The 8,585-nt window shown below is 45.5% G+C and overlaps 1 long non-coding RNA gene across 1 annotated transcript; it reads right to left on the bottom strand.

The window, feature by feature from the left end:
* Positions 1–3,629: 3,629 nt before the first annotated feature.
* LOC307222918 lies at positions 3,630–6,031 on the bottom strand. Its single transcript, XR_013841902.1, has 2 exons — positions 5,824–6,031; positions 3,630–4,755 (listed from the first exon to the last, which is right to left on the bottom strand). It is a non-coding gene; the product is annotated as an uncharacterized lncRNA (long non-coding RNA).
* Positions 6,032–8,585: the final 2,554 nt, after the last annotated feature.

The raw sequence follows: 8,585 nt of genomic DNA, 5'->3' as shown, positions 1-8,585 counted from the left end.
TGATTCACCTAGCCATGCCTGAACTTGCAAAGCCAGCACCTTGCCGCCAAAGGGGATATATTTGCAGCTAGGAGAGAGCTGTTAACAATTTCCCAGTTACAAAGTGGGCTTCTTAAGGAAATCGTGTATCTATTTATATATAGAAAATATTTATTTACCTTTCATAAAAGATCTCAAAGTGGTTTACAATAAAAATACATAAACCCAGTGTAGCTTCCAGGGCTCTTCAAATGTGCTTTGTGGGAGGGATATTGCAAGAACATATCACCTTGTTCTTGTCTGTCCCATGTTCTTTGCTAGTCCTGCTGGATATTCAAGTCCTTCTCCTGCTATGCTTCATGCCCACACAGCCACTCCAGTCAAAACAGCTACATACTTAGCCTTGTGACTTTTAGTGTTGGAACTGGGCAAACTCTTAGCTGCTGCCTCCAGTGGCATTTCCACAGCTCTCCTTGACTCTTGGGGGTCTCCTTTGGGGCACTCCAACCAGAACAGCAGCTGGACCCACACCTCAGGCAAATGAACCACGGCAGTAAGATTTGCAAGCCGTATCCCCCACCCACCCACCGCACAAGCAACAAATGCAAGATCTCTGCCCCACTCACATGCCCAACAACTAGGTGCATAAGATACATTTAAGTTGTTGGTGCTGTTCCTCTCCCTACATGCACATCAGCCCCTTCTTTCTCCTGCCACAGGCACCCCTCCTCCTTTGAGCACACAATTTAAATCCTGTAGAAAAATATATTTATTCTATGCCTGCGCTTCCAATCCAAGAAAGAGTTGTGGAAATCAACAGCTGGTCTCAGGACTGCTGGCCCCAAAGAAGAATCTGTGCAAGGCCCAGATGCACACACACAAAAAAAAAACACACACACATCTTAAGTGCCTGAGCAATAATCATCACTACTGAGTGGCTGTGAAAAGGCATCACCTGGAATCCGAAAGGCATCTGCACTGTCGCTAACACTGCATGGACATCCAGAGATGTCCTGATGTGATTTTAATCTAACCACCTCTCATTGTGAGACTGACACTTTTGATGGGTGCTTCTTCTGGGTTAAATTAATTCAGGTAATTTGGATTTATTGCCATGTCTCTTGCCTGCAGAGCCCTCGCTGTGCGTTTCCTGGGCAAGGTGTGGTTTGGCAAAATTAGTCGGAGTCGCACCAATTTGCGCTTGTTTAACTACAGCTTCCTCCCCCACTGCTATTTGTTTATCTCGCATTTATTACCCACCTCCAAATCCAAGTTAAGCACTCAAGGGCTTTTTCTAGTCGCGCTAATGGAGGAGAAGAGATGCATCATTTGTGAATAATGTATTATGATGATACAATTTGGGTCTCTTAGCTCTAACCACAAAGTCCCGCCTTACATTATTTATAATTTACACACACCTTCATAACATTTATATGTAAATATTTAATGCCCAAAGCAAGTTAACTCTTTGTTCTTTTTAATCCAAAAGTTAGAACAAGTGCAAGTAAAGAGGGCCGTTGTTGATTGTGGGGAGAGGGTAAATTAATCTCTGAATGAAGCACTGTGTATCAATAAACTGATTGATTCATTTCAATTACAGTCTTGAGTCTGTGGTCTTTTATCACCTACCCCATGGGTTGCTAAAGTGTACATTCAGACCCAGAGCAGACCACCAAATTAAAATGGAGGAAAGGGTTGGATTGGATTGTCCTTTGTCTTTTAATCACTTGGATAATTGAAAGCCAGCCTTCTGCAAACTTTGTTTTTAAGAAATGGAACTACATCAAAACCAAAGTGCATCCAGTCCTTCAAAGGTCTTTTCATAGCAGAAAAGTTGGTGTGCTACTGAACTCTGGAAGGAAAGTATTCTTTGAAAAAAAACTGCAATGGAGGAGATCACAAGAGCTTTTACTGAAATGCCTGCACCATCTTCTTCACAATAGTGAAAGCTGAAAATAAGCCAGAAAAATGTATTTGAGCATTGTTTAAAGTGTGCTTCAGTAGGCAAAGCCAGGCAGTTATGCATGGAGTATGCAGCTGAGGGATGAGTCTAGGGAAATACTTTTTTTTCTAAGAACAAACTATAGAGAAATGAAGCAAAGGCTCCTATTTATACATAAAAGATATTGGCATAAAGACAAGGAGACTTGTCTCAGACTATGGAGGTTAGCTTCAGGGCCATTTCTAGGAAATACAACAACGACAGAATTGTGTCAAGGATCATGTAAAATTCAGCAAGGAAATGGTTTGCTCCTGAGTTGAGCAATGAAACCACAGGAAGGTAATATCCTAATGCCATCCTACAAATCTATGGTGCTACCGTATTCCTCGAGGAAGGATTTCTGGCAAGCGATGGGTCGCACCTCACTGTAGTTGGCAAAAATGTGTTTGCTAAGAGTCTTGTGAACCTGATCAGAAGAGCTTTAAGCGAAATCCTGAGGGTGAGGGAGACAATATTACAGATAACAGAGGAATACCTGGTACTCGGGACAATAGCTTCACTGATGTACAGGAAACTGATATGGTGCTCCAGAAACTTGCTAAAGGACAGGAAAGTACAAGGAGGACGGAGCTAGAGGGAATGACTCATGGTTTCAGTTGTCTCTATACTAATATACAGAGTATGGAAGACAAGCAAGACAAATTTGAGCTCTTAATATAGGATGGCAAACACCACCTAATAAGGATTACTGTAATACAGTAATAAGTATTACTGAAACCTGGTGGGATGAGACTCATGGAATATAGAAATTAAGGGTTATAACCTGTTCAAAAGGAATAGACTAAATAGAAAATGAGTAGGGGGAGCATTATGTGTAAATGATGTGTACACTTGTGAAGAGATCCATGACCTGAAGAATGGGAGGCAGATTGAATATATATGTACAAATTGGAAGATAGGGAAACAACAGTGGCCTTACTGTGGGTGTCTGCCAAATCAATGCCAGGAAAGGTTCTAGAACAGCCAGTCTGTGAGCACTTAGAAAAGGATGTTGTGATTACTAAGACCCAGTATGAGTTTCTCAAAAATATGTCATGCGAGGCGAATCTCATTTTTCTTTTCTTTTCTTTTTTTGGGATAGAGTTACAAGCTTGGTGGATCAGGAGAAAGCTGTGGACCTAGTGTATCTTGATTTCAGTAAGGTTTTTGACAAACTCCCCCATCATGATATTCCTGTGGTAAAGGTAAAGGTAAAGGGACCCCTGACCATTAGGTCCAGTCGTGACCGACTGTGGGGTTGCGGCGCTCATCTCACTTTATTGGCCAAGGGAGCCGATGTGGCCAGCATGACTAAGCCACTTCTGTTGAACCAGAGCAGCGCACTGAAAACGCCATTTACCTTCCCGCCGGAGCGGTACCTATTTATCTACTTGCACTTTGACATGCTTTCGAACTGCTAGGTTGGCAGGAGCAGGGACCAAGCAACGGGAGCTCACCCCATCACGGGGATTCGAACCGCCGACCTTCTGATCAGCAAGTCCTAGGCTCTGTGGTTTAACCCACAGTGCCACCCGCGTCCCGAAGCTGGTAAAACGTGGACTGGAAAAGTTAACTGTTGGGTGGATTTGTTGCTGGTTGACTGACCAAACCCAAGATACCCCCCTTCTGTTTCCTTCCATTGCCCACCTTCAGTGAGGAAGATCAGTACTCTTGGAGTTATTACTTTATTATACAAAAAGCATTTGCTCAGGTCCTTTTAAAAATTACGACACTGTAATTGGAGTTCACATCCCCTCAGTCACAGCAGGCTCCGAGCCAAAGGAGATGTTGATCTGATAAACATTTAGAAAGACAACGGCGTCCGAGACCCAGGAATTGAGTTATCTTTGTTTCTGACAACTTTCTGACTAACAGCCCACCTTGGCAAGCAGGGGTCCCTTCCTTTGACTTGGGTTTGTCTGATACAATTAGAGACTGGCGGAATTAAATGGCCTGCAAGGAGGGAGGCTCCCCAAGGGTGGGGGGCAAAATGCCTGAAGCAATCTCCTCGCGGAGCAGACAAGTGACACTGGCTGGTGGATCAATATTGTCTGTATTATTAATATCAAAAGCATATTTACTTTGTTTTCGCTTGCCTGGCCATCGTCCAATTCAGGGCCATGGCTGGCCCGAGCCATTTGCGTGCGCCATAATTTACTTTGCTGCGTTTTTAAGGTATTGTTTTGTCAGGGCCAATAACTGTGATGTTATAAATGATCCCACAGTCTCTCACTCCCTCTTTGGGGTAGATGCAGCAAAATTAATTTCTAAAAGTTTCATATCAATTACTCCCGTCCTTGAGTTATGCACGGGGACAAAAGCGCAGGAGGCTTCAAGGCATGGAGGGAGCAGTACGAAGCAGCTTAAGGACCAGCTCGGGCATTTGACTGTCCCCTAATAAATGCATCAAATTAAACAACACTTGAGCCAAATAAATATTGGCCACTTAGCAAAAAAAAAAAAAACCAAAAAAAACCCACAGCATTGATTTTTATGGTGAGCAACATTTACATAATAAACCACTTGAGCAGAGAACCTGTCAGTTCATGAGCAGATGCCTTGTGGAATTGCCACAACAGCTGGTGTCACTCCAAGAGGACTTGCTGGATTTCAAAGGAAAGAAAAGATGCAGATGGAGAATCCCCTGACTTCTTCGACTCCTGCTTGAAGAAGGAGTGCTTTCAGCTGGGAGGAGGGCTCTGGCATCCTTGATGGGGAACACCAGCTTGGGGAAGCCGTGTCTCTCCCCTCCTCTCATAAGACTAGCACTCATGGGAGTCCAATGAAGCTGTATGCTGGAAGATTCAGGACAGATAAAAAGAAGGATTCGTCACACAGCACAGAGTTAAACTATGGAACTCACTCCCACAGGAGGCAGCGATGGCCACCAATCTAGTGACTGACGATTAATTTCTAGTGACTGACGATTAGACAAATTCATGGAGGAGGAGAGGGCTATCGATGGCTACTAGCCATGATGGCTATTCGTTGCCCCTACAGTCATGCTTTTGAATACCAGATGCTGGGAACCACGGGAAAGGAGAGTGCTCTTGTGCTCAGGTCCTGATTGTGGGTTTTCCACAGACATCTGTGAGAACAAGATGCTAGACCAGGTGGGGTCTTCTCCTGTTCCTCTTATCTTCTTATACCATGGTCAGTTCTTGGGGTGCCGTTCCTTCTGCCTTTGGTGATGCTGCTGGGGGCAGGACACAGAGTGGGTGCCTCTGCCTGCCTCCAGGACTCCCCTCCCAAAAGCCAGTCAGTCAGGGACCCCCGGGTGGTAATTTCCAGAGGGCAGCCCCTGCTGACTGGGGGAGGGGTGATTAAACAGAGCCTGAATACTTGGCTTTGCAAAAGCTCTGCGTCTATTTTCGGGGGGGGGGGGGGCGGTGACTGAGTTGGCAGCCTTCGATCCCTTCCAAACAGCCTGGCAGTGCAATCTCCTTTCCCAGGGACTGCCTGTGGCTGCCTCTTTCCAGCAGGCCCTGACATATGGAAATGCCTTGTATTCCTATTGATTAGACACTTAAGCATTCTCTGTGTTAATTATCTTATATTTATATTCTGTGGGGAGGAGGAAGAAAACCGATGCTTGCATCACTCACCCTGCAGACAGGCCCTCACAGGGCCAAACTCTTTTGGAATGCAAATGCTGCCAAGGTGAAGGATGGGAAAGGCAGAAAGGCAGGGTGGCTGCAGTTGCAAGGAAATGGCTCCCCCTGGTCTTAATGCCATTCTGCATTCCATGGGGCTTCTGCCATGGGGCAACATTGATTCCAACCCCCCATGTATTTTTGAAGTGCCCCAAACCTGGGCACAGAATTCCAGGGAACCCCATTACTGCCATCCCTGGACATACTCACTCAGGGAAAGGTCCTGTAGGACTAACAGAGGCAGAGAAATATTTTGGAGAACCATGTCTGGAAGTGGCAGGACAAAAGATGGGGAGGGGAGAGAAATTTGATCCACTTTGCGTGAACTGCCCTAATGTTAGGTTTCTGTTATGCCACTGTGCAGTGCTTGGAGTCACAAGATTCTGTTTACATTCCAGACTTTTGGAAGTCTCACGGGAGACGGATGTTGATGTTACTGGTTTCCTATTTCTTTGTTCCAGTTGGTTCTCTGTCTTTCACAGAGAGCAGATGCATATTCTTTTCTGTCCTGTGTAGTTAGAAATAAAACGTAGCGATGTAGCTCATATTTCTCGCTCTTCTGCTGCTGTTTGGATACTCTGCAAAATGGGAACGTGCCTGAAGCCTCATTAAATGCTTAGGTCGTTAATCACCGTCGGAGGAGATTCCAAAGACTCGACCGGGTGGAGTAGAGTTCCGACACCTAATTCCCACCTTCTCAGTAAATATGTGGACAGCAACACAGCTGTTCTTTGAAATTCTCTCTTCTCTGAATTTTGCAAATGTAGTTTCTCCAACCAGGGAATGTTTATAGAAAGGTATGTAGTAGGATAAAACGTGTGTTAAAAAGGCACAGATGCATGAAAATAACTTCCAAAAATACACTGTATAAGGGGAAATCACTTTGTAAGACATGTGTATGCTAGGCACAATGGCATACAAAATTGTGAATCTTAGGAGAAGTTCACACTAAAATGCTGATGAATTTTCATGAGGACTTTTAAAAATAAAACACACACACAACCCCATGTGGAAATAGAAAATACTGAGGATCGTCTAGTCCAACCCCCTGCAATGCAGGAATATGAAGCTGTCCCATAAGAGAATCAAACCTGCAGCCTTGGTGTTATCAGCACCACCTGAGCTATCCAGTTGGTTGTTTTATTTATTGCATTTCTACATTTTCTCCAAGGACCTCAAGGTGGTGTACATGGTTCTCCCCCTACTCATTTAATCCCCACAATGACCCTATGAGGTTAGGCTGAGAGGCAATGACAGGCCCACGGTCACCCAGTGAGCATACTGGCCAAGTGTGGATTTGAACCCTGGTCTCTCCCAGGTCCTGGCCTGACATTACACCATGCTGGCTCTCAGTTTGGCCTCACAAGCCACCCAGCTGCCTTTAAAATGCCTTATTGAGCCTCTCTCTCTTTTCTCCATAAATGGCCTGACATTAAATTCCTCCAAGGGTTTCAACGTGACATGTGCACACATATACAAACACACATGCACACACACACACACACGCACACACACACACGACTTTCCCTTCCTCACCCCTATTTTCACAATGACAAGCCAGTGGTGCTAAAACAGGGCTAAGCGTCTCCTGCCTGCTCTGGGTGTAATTAATTTGTGGGAGTGATCCAATTGCACCAGCACAACAAATCCACATTGAAAATAAGAGCTGTTTGACAGCGGAACAGAAAACCTCAGAAGGTGGTGGACTTTCCTTCATTGGAGGTTTTGAAGCAGAGCTTGGATGGCCATCTGCCAGAGATTCTTGAGCTGTGATTCCTGCATTGCAAGGGTTGGGCTATTTGATCCTTGGGGTTCCTTCCAACTATGACTCTATGAAAAAGAATCAGGCTTTCTGCTGTTTGGAAAGCAATGGGGAAAGGCATTCAGTTGTGTGGGATGAACTGGTGATTAATAAACTCCTTGCAAGCAAGCTGGGGATGGATGCAGAACAAAGGCTCCCCCTGCTCCCACAAACCTATCAAGGCAAATAGCTATAACCTCACCTCTTTGTCAGTCTGCTGCCAGCAAATCAGGATGATGGATCAATTAACAGGTTGTCTGGAGGGGCCCTAAGACAGACTGACTGGCCCAATGTCCCCCCTTTGTGGCTGAGCTGGGAAATTGCAGGCCCTCCACCACTGCCTTGGGCAGTGGGTGGGAATGGCTTGAGATTGATCCTCATGCACAAAAGTTCAGACTGCAGTTTTGCTGGCCAGGGCCGGCCTGCCTATGAGGCAGACTGAGGCAGCTGCCTCAGGTGGCAGAATCCCATGGGACAGTGCCCCTGTAGGCAACCCGCCTGCCCCTGCTGCCACCACTGGAGAAGAAAGGATAAGAAAAGCTTCTTGAGATCCCATGATCACTGTGTGACCCTGAAAAGCAAGGCTTCAATGTGGGGGTGGAGGGCAGGGGGAAGGAGCCAGGGGTCACCTTCCCATTTTGCCTAGGGCGGCGAAATGGGTTGGACCACCCTTGTTGCTGGCTACCAGTCTCCTAAGCAGGAAAGACCCTGTGTTTCAAGTAAGTCCTGGGTCTTTTGATGGAGGCTGCTCCCCATAAATTGCATAGATCAGGTTAAGTAATGCTCCCCTGCCCCCTTCTCCATCTTGCAATTTCCCTTCCTGGTGTCCCAAATTTTGGTTCAGCCTGCCCTATTGCAATTACAGCATAGCTGCTGCATTGGTATAAATCTAATAGACTTTTTGGCCTTGTCAGATTAAAACCTACCTCTCAGCCCACTGCAGTCCTCTAGATCTCCTTAAATCTGTACTTGGCTGAGGATTTATGGCCAGGAATTGCATTTTGCAAAATGATTAAAGTTACCAAACAGCCATAAAAAGTTGCAGGAGCAAATATCATTTTTTTGAAAGCCTGCTTAATTTATAAGAGGTGTAAGGTTTATTGTCATTTAGAGTCCACAGTGATGCAGCAATTTCACATCCCGCTGGTGCTTGTACATAGACGGCAGCTGG

This window comes from Podarcis cretensis (genome assembly GCF_951804945.1).
Source record: "Podarcis cretensis genome assembly, chromosome: 8".
NCBI lineage: Eukaryota > Metazoa > Chordata > Lepidosauria > Squamata > Lacertidae > Podarcis > Podarcis cretensis.
The sequence above is the reverse complement of the archived record's forward strand: the minus strand, read 5'-3'. Positions and strand labels throughout refer to the sequence as shown.